General features: G+C 36.1%; 1 pseudogene across 1 annotated transcript; it reads left to right on the top strand.

Annotated features, from left to right (window-relative positions):
* Positions 1-524: 524 nt before the first annotated feature.
* LOC145093817 (putative disease resistance protein RGA3) lies at positions 525-6,324 on the top strand (annotated as a pseudogene). Its single transcript, XR_013703100.1, has 2 exons — positions 525-4,806; positions 5,790-6,324. The product of XR_013703100.1 is annotated as a putative disease resistance protein RGA3 (transcript).
* Positions 6,325-11,533: the final 5,209 nt, after the last annotated feature.

Below are 11,533 nucleotides of genomic sequence, written 5' to 3'. Positions count from 1 at the left end.
ATATATATATATATTATGTCAAGGCATATTAATAAATTTAATTTTAAATGCAGACATGGAATGGTTTTAACTCTGATGATGGAGTTGATGGAGTGGAGGGTGGTGGTGAAGAATACGGTAGATAGCTTTCTAGGGAGGAGGGACCGTCATAGACATGAAATGGGGAATAGGGGAAAATGATAGGGTATGTAAGTTAAAATGAGGTGAGGTGTGGGGTTCAGGGTGTATTTATTTAAATAAATTAAAAAATCAAGGGTAAAATAGTCTTTTTAAGTAAGATGGGGACCAGACGCACAACAAAAACAAACAATATAAACCTTCCGTGTTAAAAAAATAAATTAGAGACCAAACACTTATATTACCCAAACCATTTTGACCATTTGTTTAATTTACTCTATTTCTAATAAAAATTGTATTTTTAAGACCCACATCTCTCACTAAAACTTAAATATGGCCCACCTTTACTCCTTTACTCTTTCAGCCTCAGCAATATCGTGATCTCCTCCCTCGTTCCAACAATGACAAATCATGCGGCGGTTCTGAATTTGCGTTCCGCCACTGCTGTGCTCATCAACGGAGGTTGTCATCTGATCTCTCTCTGGACCAATCACAGTTACTTCTCCTCAATGTTCAATGAAAAATCCAAAGGTGAGTTGGAAGTGAAGGATAGTGTCGGCGATCCATCTGACCTCTATTTGGACCCACCACAGTACCACACCTACTCAAAAGGGGTGGAGGTGGTGATACTTGTCCCCATGAGCCGACAGAGGAGCGGGGTTCATTTAATTTTCACGCTCCTTATAATTCAGAAAGTTATAGTGCCCATGGAATCGTTACATCGTTTGATAAATAAGTTTATCTTTTAGTTAAAAAACGTCAATTTCAACTTGCAATTATCGGGGCCACAGAGTTGTTAGGTACATTGATTGAATCCACCTCTCTACTGTAAACAATAATCGAACTCGTTTTCCTGTGCATTTGACCATTTGTTTCATCCACATCTCTACTATTAATTAATTCTCTCGGGCCATCCCTTCCTCTATATCGTTACTCTGTTCTTACCATAATCAATGGCTGAAATCGTTCTTTCTTCCTTCCTCACGGTGATTTTTGAAAAGCTGGCCTCAGAAACCCTGAAGAAGTTTGCTCTTTCCAAGGGAATCAATTCGCAGCTTAAGAAATTGGAGAGGTCACTAATCCAGATCAAAGCTCTGCTTAATGACGCTTCTCAGAAGGAGATAACTGAGGAAGCTGTAAAAGAATGGCTGAATGGTCTTCAACTCCTGAGCTGAGCAAGGAATCTGAAGCCACTACCAGCAAGGTAAGAAAGCTAATGCTAATCCCAACTTGTTGCAAGAATTTCACACCACGAACTAGGATGCATGGCAAATTAGATGATATTGCCACAAAGTTACAAGAACTAATTGATGCAAAAAACAATCTTGGTTTAAGTGTGAAAGGTGAAAGCCAAAAAGTACAGATGAATAGAGTAGCAGAGACCTGTTTGATAGATGCATCTACCATTGTTGGGCGCCAAGGAGATAAGGATGCGTTGGTCCACAGGTTACTGGGAGATGGACCAAATGATAAAAACTTTAGCATCGTGCCGATTGTTGGCATGGGTGGGGTAGGTAAGACCGCTCTAGCTAGACTTTTGTATGAGGAAATGCAATGGAAGGATCACTTCGAACTCAAGGCATGGGTTTGTGTTTCCGATGAGTTTGATATCTTCAATATAACCAAAATTATCTTCCAATCGATAGGCGGTGGAGACCAAAAATTTAAGGACTTAAACTTGCTTCAAGTAGCAGTAAAAGAGAAGATTTCAAAAAAGCGGTTTCTTTTTGTTCTTGATGACGTTTGGAGTGAAAGCTATACAGATTGGGAAATTCTAGCACGCCCATTTCTTGCAGGGGCACCTGGAAGTAAGATTATCATGACGACCCGGAAGCTGTCGTTGCTAAATCAACTGGGTTACAATCAACCTTACAATCTGTCGGTTTTGCCACATGAAAGTGCTCTATCTTTATTCTGTGAGCATGCATTGGGTAAAAATAACTTTGATTCACACCCCACACTTAAACAACATGGTGAAGGCATTGTTGCAAAATGTGATGGCTTGTCGTTGGCATTGATAGCACTTGGGAGGTTATTGAGGTAAAAAAAAACAGATGAGGAAGAATGGAAGGAACTGTTGAATAGTGAGATATGGAGGCTAGGAAAGAAAGATAAGATTGTTCCGGCTCTTAGACTAAGCTACAATGATCTTTCTGCCAATTTGAAGCTGTTGTTTGCCTATTGCTCTTTGTTCCCCAAGGACTACATGTTCGACATGGAGGAGTTGATTCTATTGTGGATGGCTGAAGGGTTTTTGCATCAATCACCTACGGGAAAGTCAATGGAACGCTTGGGACTTGAATGTTTTGAAGACTTGCTGTCAAGGTCATTTTTCCAACAGGCGCCTAATGACAAATCGTTATTTGTGATGCATGACCTGATGAATGACTTGGCCACATCTGTTGCTGGAGATTTTTTTTCAAGGCTGGACATTCGGATGAAGAAGGAAATTAGGAATGAAGCGTTGGAGAAGCACCGCCATTTCTCATTTGTTTGTGAGGAGTACATGGTTTACAAAAGGTTCGAGGCATTAAAAGTAGCTGGAAATTTGAGAACATTCTTAGCAGTGTATGTCGGGATAAATAAAAGTTGGAGAACATTTTTCTTATCAAATAAGGTCCTGGATGACTTACTCCATGAGTTACCTTTGTTAAGGGTCCTCAGTTTGTGTCAACTTAGCATAAGGGAGGTACCTGAATCCATCAGCAGTTTGAAGCACTTGAGGTATCTTAACTTGTCTGGAACTAAAATCACACATTTACCGGATAATGTCTACAACCTTCATAATCTGCAGACGCTGATTGTTTCTGGCTGTTATTGTTTGAAAAAGTTGCCTGAGAGCCTCGCAAAGCTCAAATATTTGCGGCATTTTGACATGAGGGATACTCCACTTTTGAAGAAGATGCCCTTAGGTATTCTTGAGTTGAAAAGCCTACAAACTCTGTATGGGGTCGCTATTGGAGGAGACAACGGTTTTTCAATAACTGACATTAAAGATTTAAAGGCTCTCCAAGGGAAAATTTCTGTTAAGGGGCTGGAAAAAGTGCAAGGCTCAATGCATGCACAGGAAGCTAACTTGTCTGAAAAGAAGATAAGCGAGTTAGAGTTAGTATGGAGTAATGTATTGGATGGTTCTCGAAAGGAAACACTTGAAAAGGAGGTGCTTAATGCGCTAAAACCTTGTACTGATAATCTAAAAAGCCTCGAAATTGTGTCATATGGAGGTATAGAGTTTCCAAGTTGGGTTGGGGATCCCTCGTTTGTTTCGCTGACTTATGTTAAGATAAGCGGTTGTAAAAAGTGTACATCTCTACCACCACTTGGGCAGTTAACATTACTCAAGAAGTTGTTTATCGCAGGGATGGATGAGGTAAAAGTTGTGGGTCCGGAGTTCCTTGGGACTGGTCTTGCATTCCCATCACTTGAAACTCTAAGTTTTGGAGATATGAAGGGGTGGGAGGAATGGTCAATCAGTAGTGGGGTACTTGTGGGTACAGCATTTCCATGCCTTCAGGAGCTTTCTCTATATGATTGTCCTAATTTGTTTAGAGTCTCACTTGAAGCATTGCATTCAGTCAGGGTTCTAAGAATAGGCGGTTGTGGCCATGAAGTGTTAAGAAGTTTGGTTCATGTAGCTTCATCAGCCACCAAGTTGGATATAAATGGTATTTCAGGACTTAATGATCAGGTGTGGGGAGGTGTTATAGAGCATCTTCGGGCAGTTGAAGAAGTAAGGATCGCAGGGTGTAATGAAATAAGATACTTGTGGGAATCAGAAGCGAAGGCAAGTAAGGTTCTTGTGAATTTAAGGAAGTTGGAAGTATCTTATTGTTCGAATTTGGTGAGTTTAGGTGAGAAAGAGGAGGAGGCTAACTCTGGGAGCAACCTAACATCTCTTACGAGCTTGATCCTAGTGGGTTGTGACAGCTTGGAGCATTACAGCTGTCCAAATAGCCTTAAGTCACTTTCCATCTATATTTGCAATAAGTTATTGGAAAAGGAGTTGGTAGGAGGACAAGAGAAGCCTCTGATCAACTCAAACATACTCATGCTTGAATCTCTACATATAGATGGTTGGCCAAATCTGAAATCGATCACTGATTTGAGTTGCTTCAATTACCTCAGGAAACTCGTAATAAAAAATTGTCCAAATATGGAGTCATTTCCTGACCACGAGTTGCCGAATCTTGCTGTGTTAACAGAACTGACAATATTAAATTGTCAAAGTATGGATGCTTCCTTTCCTCGTGGGCTTTGGCCTCCAAAATTGTCTTCTCTTGAAATAGGGGGGTTGAAGAAGCCCATTTCAAAGTGGGTTCCACAGACATTTCCAACCTCACTTATGGATCTGACTTTAATAGGTGGGCAGTCAGAAGATGTGAGTAATATCAGTCAGTTGTCTCATCTTCTTCCTTCATCTCTTACCTCTCTTTACATATATAACTTTGAGAAACTGGAATCAGTTTCAATGGGACTCCAACACCTCACCTCCCTCCAGCATCTTAACATTGACAGCTGCCCAAAGACCATGGATCTACCAGAAATGTTGTTGGCTTCACTTTTGAGTTTGAGAATTATCGGATGCCCAAAGCTGACAGAAAGAATTAGTAAAAAAGGCTCCTACTGGCCCCTCGTTTCACGTATCCCCTGCACTACCATATTTTAAGCAGTTACAAACTTAATCCGAAGGTATGCTTCTCCCTCTGCTTTTCATAATCTATAATTATAATAATTGATTTTGCTTTCTTTCAATCTACAAAATGCAAATATTGTATCAACATATAAGCATGCATATAATATAAAAGTAATGTTTGCGTGTCAATATATAGTTGCTAACATGGATATGCGATTGCTTCTTCAATGTTTGCTAGGTCTTGAATATGATTGAAGTTGTGTACATGGAAAGCCATCATGAATACCAAAATAAAGTCAAAATGGTTAACAAATGTAAACACTTTCAATTTTTGTAAGGAAAAACAGCATATTTGAAATTCTAAAATAACTTAGTATGTTCTTTATCCAATGATCCATCTAATCTAAGAGTAATATTAACTAATGGACGTCTCATGGAGTAAGCGAATAGAAGTTTCACTAAAACAGAACAAAAACAGAGGAGACGATCTGCTGTTCCTCAAGATGTTGAAGCAACAACACTTGTACTCTCTTTGCCATGTAACTTTGACTTTTATTGACAACTGTCCAAAAATGATCCCTAGAAAATATTAGGAGAAGAGGCTTGTACTGGCCCCTATCCCCTGGGGAACTTTAAAATTAATATGAAGATAAACTTTAGAGATTAGTCAAGCTTAAGCATTGTATATCATTAATCATAAGTTCGTGTCCAAATATCAGAAAGTTCTGTTGTTGATGAACATGATTTAGTTGTGAAATACTACTTAGCTATTCAAGTATTGAAAATTCTGAAAGAATTCTGCTTAAGGACAGAAAATATGGTTTCAAATGAAATGATATTCTAGTGAAATGAATATTCAAGATTTACGTGTGTGACATGGTCCTAATTGCATCATTTTTAGTGGTACTGGCATTGTTAATTTCATAAATGCATTTCCTGAAGTGTTTAAGATATATTCATGGATAAACATGTGAAGTCGTGTTCAAGACTATCATCTTGCTTTTCTCATTCTGATTTTTGTTCAAAATTTCCATTGCAGACAAGTATGGCATATTCCTGATTTCTACATATGCTTCTCCACAAGTAGACAAATCAACTTTCATGGGGACATCCAGATGGTTTTATCCACCACCAACAAGTTGTATTTGAAACATTTCCATTTATGTGCAAGAGCTCTTTCGAATAAACAGAGTGAGTTGTATTTTCAAAGGGAAGTTCGATGGTTTTGAGGTGCTCTCTTCGCTTTTCTTTTAGATTAATTGGATCATTGGGATTCCCTCTTTAAATTTTTTTAGTTACATCCTTTAGCTACCTGTTTTGTGTTTTTACTTTACAAGTTGATCTAAGAGGAAACTGGTCATGGCTGATTTTACTCATGGTGCAGCATTTGATAGCATTCAATGAGTGATTTGGAAAGATTTGTAGCATGCTTATTGTGTCCCTACAAAGTTGGATTATTAGTCTAACCAATTATAGCATTGTTCTCTCCATTTTTTCTTATTAAGACATTACACTTTTGAAGAATCCTGTAATATCAAATAAATGAAAATAAGTTGCTGTTTGTATTTGTATCACATTGCTATTGTTGGTGTTCATGCTTAAGGAATACAAGACCGGAGGTTATAGGCCATACTTCATGTCACTAAAGCCTCTCTCTCTCTCTCTCTCTCTCTCTCTATATATATATATATATATATATATATATATATATATATATATATATATATATATATATATATATATAACATTTACTGAATTGATCAGAGCCATCATTCTCCAAGAAACACTAATTGAAGGATATTTTGAAATATGACTTTTTGCATTCAACCATGATTTGGCAACAACCGAAACTCCACATTTTTATGCTGAATAATATGAGACAAAATGATCGAAACAATTATTTTGTCCCGAAGCGTAAAAGAGTTTAACCTTTTAGTACTTAAATCTCTAAATCATGCGTGTTCCCTCTGCTTAATGAGTTTCCTATGTCTCTAGGGTCCTCTAGACTTCTAACGGCACCAGTAGTCACATTAAAAAATGGCTAATCAAGTAGATGCAACATAGATATCGGTCCACGGCCACCAAGGACTTAGATGTGGTAAATAACAAGACGTGCACCTTGTTTGGAAATAAAGATTAATTGGTTGCCAAAAGACTACCTGTTAAACATTTTGTTTGGCAAATAACTGAACCATCCAGTTGCATATTATTCTTGTTTCATGATTTCAGTCAAGCAATTTATCAAACACATAGGGTGCATGTCAAACAACCAAACTAAAGAAGGCTTGTTCTTTATTAATAATTAAGTATACTTTTTTGTAATTCAACCGATAAAATGACATTAAAACTATATTGTATTAAACAATAACTAGATGAAAATACTTGTCCTCTATTTAAAAAATTATAACGGCAAATTTTTGTTGAATATAAAAAGCATTGAGGGTAACTGCTTAAACAGTAGGGTGTTTTCACTTGACATATATCCAATGCTGCACATTTGTGCTTGACGTACATTAGACCAAATGCTACCAAATAATAACATGACATTATTTTCATATTATATATTTATATCATTCCTAATAAATAAAGATTTTTTTTTCACATGTCACATTCTCATTTATTTTGCCACATGTAATTTTGTGGTTATTTTAAATTAATTTTTATTCCACATGTGATTTTATGGTTTTTTTTTTTTTTTTTTTTTCATTTTATTAACTTCTAGATAGTATTTAAATACAATAATAAATACATATCAATTTAATTAATGAATTTTCTTTCTAATTTCAAAAATACTAAATTAAAGATTCATTAATTTTCTTTATTTATTTATCTAAATTATTTGTTTAAATTTAAAAGAAAAAAAAACACTTTAATTTTTATAATTCAATATTTTCTTGATTTTTTTAAATTCAAACTTCTCAAATGTTTCGAATTTTTATTTAGTTTTTCTGTTAAATAAACTCATGTAATATATAGATCTCACGCCTAGTAATATAATATAAATAATAGCAGTTTCACATCGCCATTCTGAAATAACCTTTTTCACATCATCTTATTCACACCAAGATCGTTTGTCATCCACCATAGGAAATGTAACGCCCGTGTTTCGGGACTAAGCAGTAGTAGATGATGTAATAGTCTAGGTCAACTATTATAACCGTTTTTGAAGTAATAAAGATGAATTATTTGAGTATTATGTGGATTATGTGCATTTATATGCTCATTACTTATTTATATATGTATAAAAAATAAAGGATAAGAATAAGCGTCAAAATTAAGTATTAGATAAGCCCTATATATTTACATAAAGTTGTAACAAAGAAGTTATAACAAAGAAGTTATGACCCGTCGAAGTTTCGTGACGGAACCGGTACGACACCGGGAAGCGTAAATAGTGAATTTACGATAGAGCGATTTTTAGCCTTATCAATCTAACAAAAGTCGTAGAATACGTTAAACCAAGTGCGTCCATAAAAAGAACGCCCAAATCTGACTTCGTATGAGGAAGTTATGATTTTTCGAAGTTTCGGTTTAGCAGTGTACAGTCCGGAGTTCGAATATTAGATCAAGCGGTTTCTAGCTGACACAACCTAAACGAGAATCGAAGATCTTTTTAATAGTAGCATAACGGTACAAAGACAAACGAAAACGGACGTTGGATGAAGAAGTTATGGATTTTTAACGGACCAATCCTGTCCCGGCCTGTTAAAAATATAAAATTTAAAATAAAGTCAAAATTAGCCGATGAAGTCTACATGAAAGTTGTAGAGTACGTACCCGCCTATGTGTGGATATATAGAACGTCGAAAATGGAGCTCGTATGCAAATTTAGAAGTTGAGTGTGCAAATTGCGAAATAGGGTGCGAAGATAACGACGTGGCAGCATCTAGGTCGTCGCTTGCTGATCACGACTCAGCCTTCGGATTCGGACACCTGGCTCGCAAACGCAGCGCATACAAGTAGAATGCCCAGCGTCCGAAGAACGCCTCGCGTCGGCAGGGAACGTTGCGCGTACTCATATCCTTCATGCGGTCCGAGAAATGGCCACGATGCACCACCAGCAAAGCGACAAGTCCCAGTACGAACGCACCGTGTTCGAGGCTACGCCCTGTGTAGACCGAGGACCCCAACCTATAAATTGAATGCGAGATTTCCCAGATTTTCACACCAAAATTCATACTCTCTCTAGCCTATTCTACCCCCCCCCCCCCCTTAAACCCTAGGGAACCCTAGCACCCGAAGGAAGACCCGAGGCTCCTGGAGTCCCGAGAAAAAGGGTCTTTCGGTTCGGAAACGCTACTCCAAGCAAAGCCCTGTTTTCTATAAAACCTGCTATAAGTGAGCTACGCCTACACTATTTTTTAATATAGCTTTTATTTAATTATATATTAACGTTATTAGGATCTTATAATAAGTACTTGGACTATTATTATAGGTTATATAAATATTGTTTAACGCTTATATAATAGTAATAATAGCTAGACTATTAATTAGTCACGATTAACATTAGACTAAACCCTAGTGGTATTGATACTAGGTTTTGTCAAGGGAAAATTGTTTTGAGATAACGAAGTGCTGTCCGAGTACCGGGTCACCACCTTCTCAGGTGAGTGCATAGTTACTTTCATCTTACACATAGATATGAAGTACTTTATATAAATTACATGCTGTGTGTGCATATTATCTGTATACTTGCTATCTATGTTAGATGAACGATTTTATAGATGTTTTAAATGATTTAAACTGTATAAGTATTTTATATATACAAAAATGTTGGGGTAAAACATGGGTAGATGTACTAAGACGATGTGTGATAAAATAATGAGAGGCCTCGATGTTGTTGTTGTTGATTCTGTCATCTAGTGGAGTATGGATGACGACCACAGATTCTTCTAGACAGTCCAGTGGAACGCTAGTAGGCTCGCAACCTGTAGGTGTTTGTGAACGATGTGTTCACTGGTGTACTCTATCCCCCACATGGTTGCCTTAAGGACATTTATTGTTGAGGAATCCCCTTAGAATTAGTGTCCATCATGATGATTGATCCTTAGTCTAGGTCCCTTATTGTGACATCCCCATTTTCACGGCCAGAAAAGACCGATTTTGTTTATGCTTTATAAAAATCAGAGTACCTTTTTATAAAAATGTTGCGGAATTTGTTCCCAGAAAAACATGATAAATACATTATCAAAGCATTTCCGAAGAAATGTATTTTTTTATTTTTTTTAAAACATTGGGATGTCATCATCAATACAGAAACATAAGCATAAACAGAACTTACATTCATTATCACTAGTGATTTACATCTCCTTAATCTCAGTGTAATGTAACTTCATATAGACACCTGTGATACAAATAAACTGGAGTGGGTCATGTTGGGAAACCTGGTGAGTACATAGAGATTTCAATCCCACAATGTTATATCATATATATAATTTAGAACTCACAAAATATACAATTTCACCATATATATATATATATATATATATATATATATATATATATATATATATATAAGCAACTCTTACCCCACCCCATTAATCCTTACAACGAGACTATCCATACTCTCTGACCTTAAATTTTACCTCTTACTTAACCCATACTCTCGGATCTAATTCATGCTCTCGGATTAATAATTGTGCCTATTCCATACTCTCGGATTAGGGACAAGTATCTATGTGTAAATCCATTCTCTCGGATTAACGACGAATGACTATGTCCTATCCATACACCCGGACTGAGGACGACTGACTATGTCTTAATCCATACTCCCGAACTAAGGACAATTGACTATGTCTTAATCCATACTCCCAGATTAATGACACTTGACTATATCAAATCCATACTCTCGGACTAGGGACAATGACTATGTCTAATCCATGCTCCCGGATTAATAACATATACTAAAGTTCTATTCTTTGAGTATAACTCACTCGTACTCGTAAGAAAATACTACCTAATATTCCTCATAATTAATTTAGGTTTACTCTTTATCCTAAATCATCATGTATAATTAGGTATGTTCTTTAACACGTATTTCAGGCAACATCAATTAACTCGCACATAAACATATAATTAATACTTCAATCAATACTTGTATTAAAATCATGTTCATGAAAGGGATTATGCACTCACACATAAATTCTTCAACAAATATTTAACTCTTTAACATATATTTAATACTTTAATTAATACTTGTATTAAAATCATGTTCATGAAAGGGAGTATGCACTCACACATAAACTCTTTAACGTATATTTAATACTTTAATTCATAATTGTATTAAAATCATGTTCATCAAAGGGACTATGCCCTCACACATAAACTCTTCAACAAATATTTAACTCTTTAACATATATTTAATAATTTAATTAATACTTGTATTAAAATCATGTTCATGAAAGGGACTATGCACTCACTTGATTAGGTGGTGATTTCGAACTCAGACAGCGCTTCATTATCTCAAAACAATGTTCCTCGACAAAACCTAGTATCAATACCACTGGGTTTAGTTTTTAATGTTAACCGCAACTAATTAATAGTCTATCTATTATTACTATCATATAAGCATTAAATAACACTCAATATAACTCATAATAATAGCCTAAATAATTATTTTAAGGTCCTAATAATGTTACTATAATTAAATAAAAACTATATTAAGTATAGTATAGGCGTAGCTCACTTACAAGAGTTTTTTTATTAAAAATCCGCGCTTCGCTGGAGCAGCGTTTCCGAGCCGAAAGCTTTTCTTCTCGGAGCCGTCGGGCACTCCGAGGCTTT

Source organism: Lactuca serriola, chromosome 3 (genome assembly GCF_051521515.1).
Source record: "Lactuca serriola cultivar US96UC23 chromosome 3, Lser_US96UC23_V15, whole genome shotgun sequence".
Taxonomy (NCBI): domain Eukaryota; kingdom Viridiplantae; phylum Streptophyta; class Magnoliopsida; order Asterales; family Asteraceae; genus Lactuca; species Lactuca serriola.
Note: the sequence above shows the minus strand (reverse complement) of the source record. Positions and strands in the feature narration are given on the sequence as shown.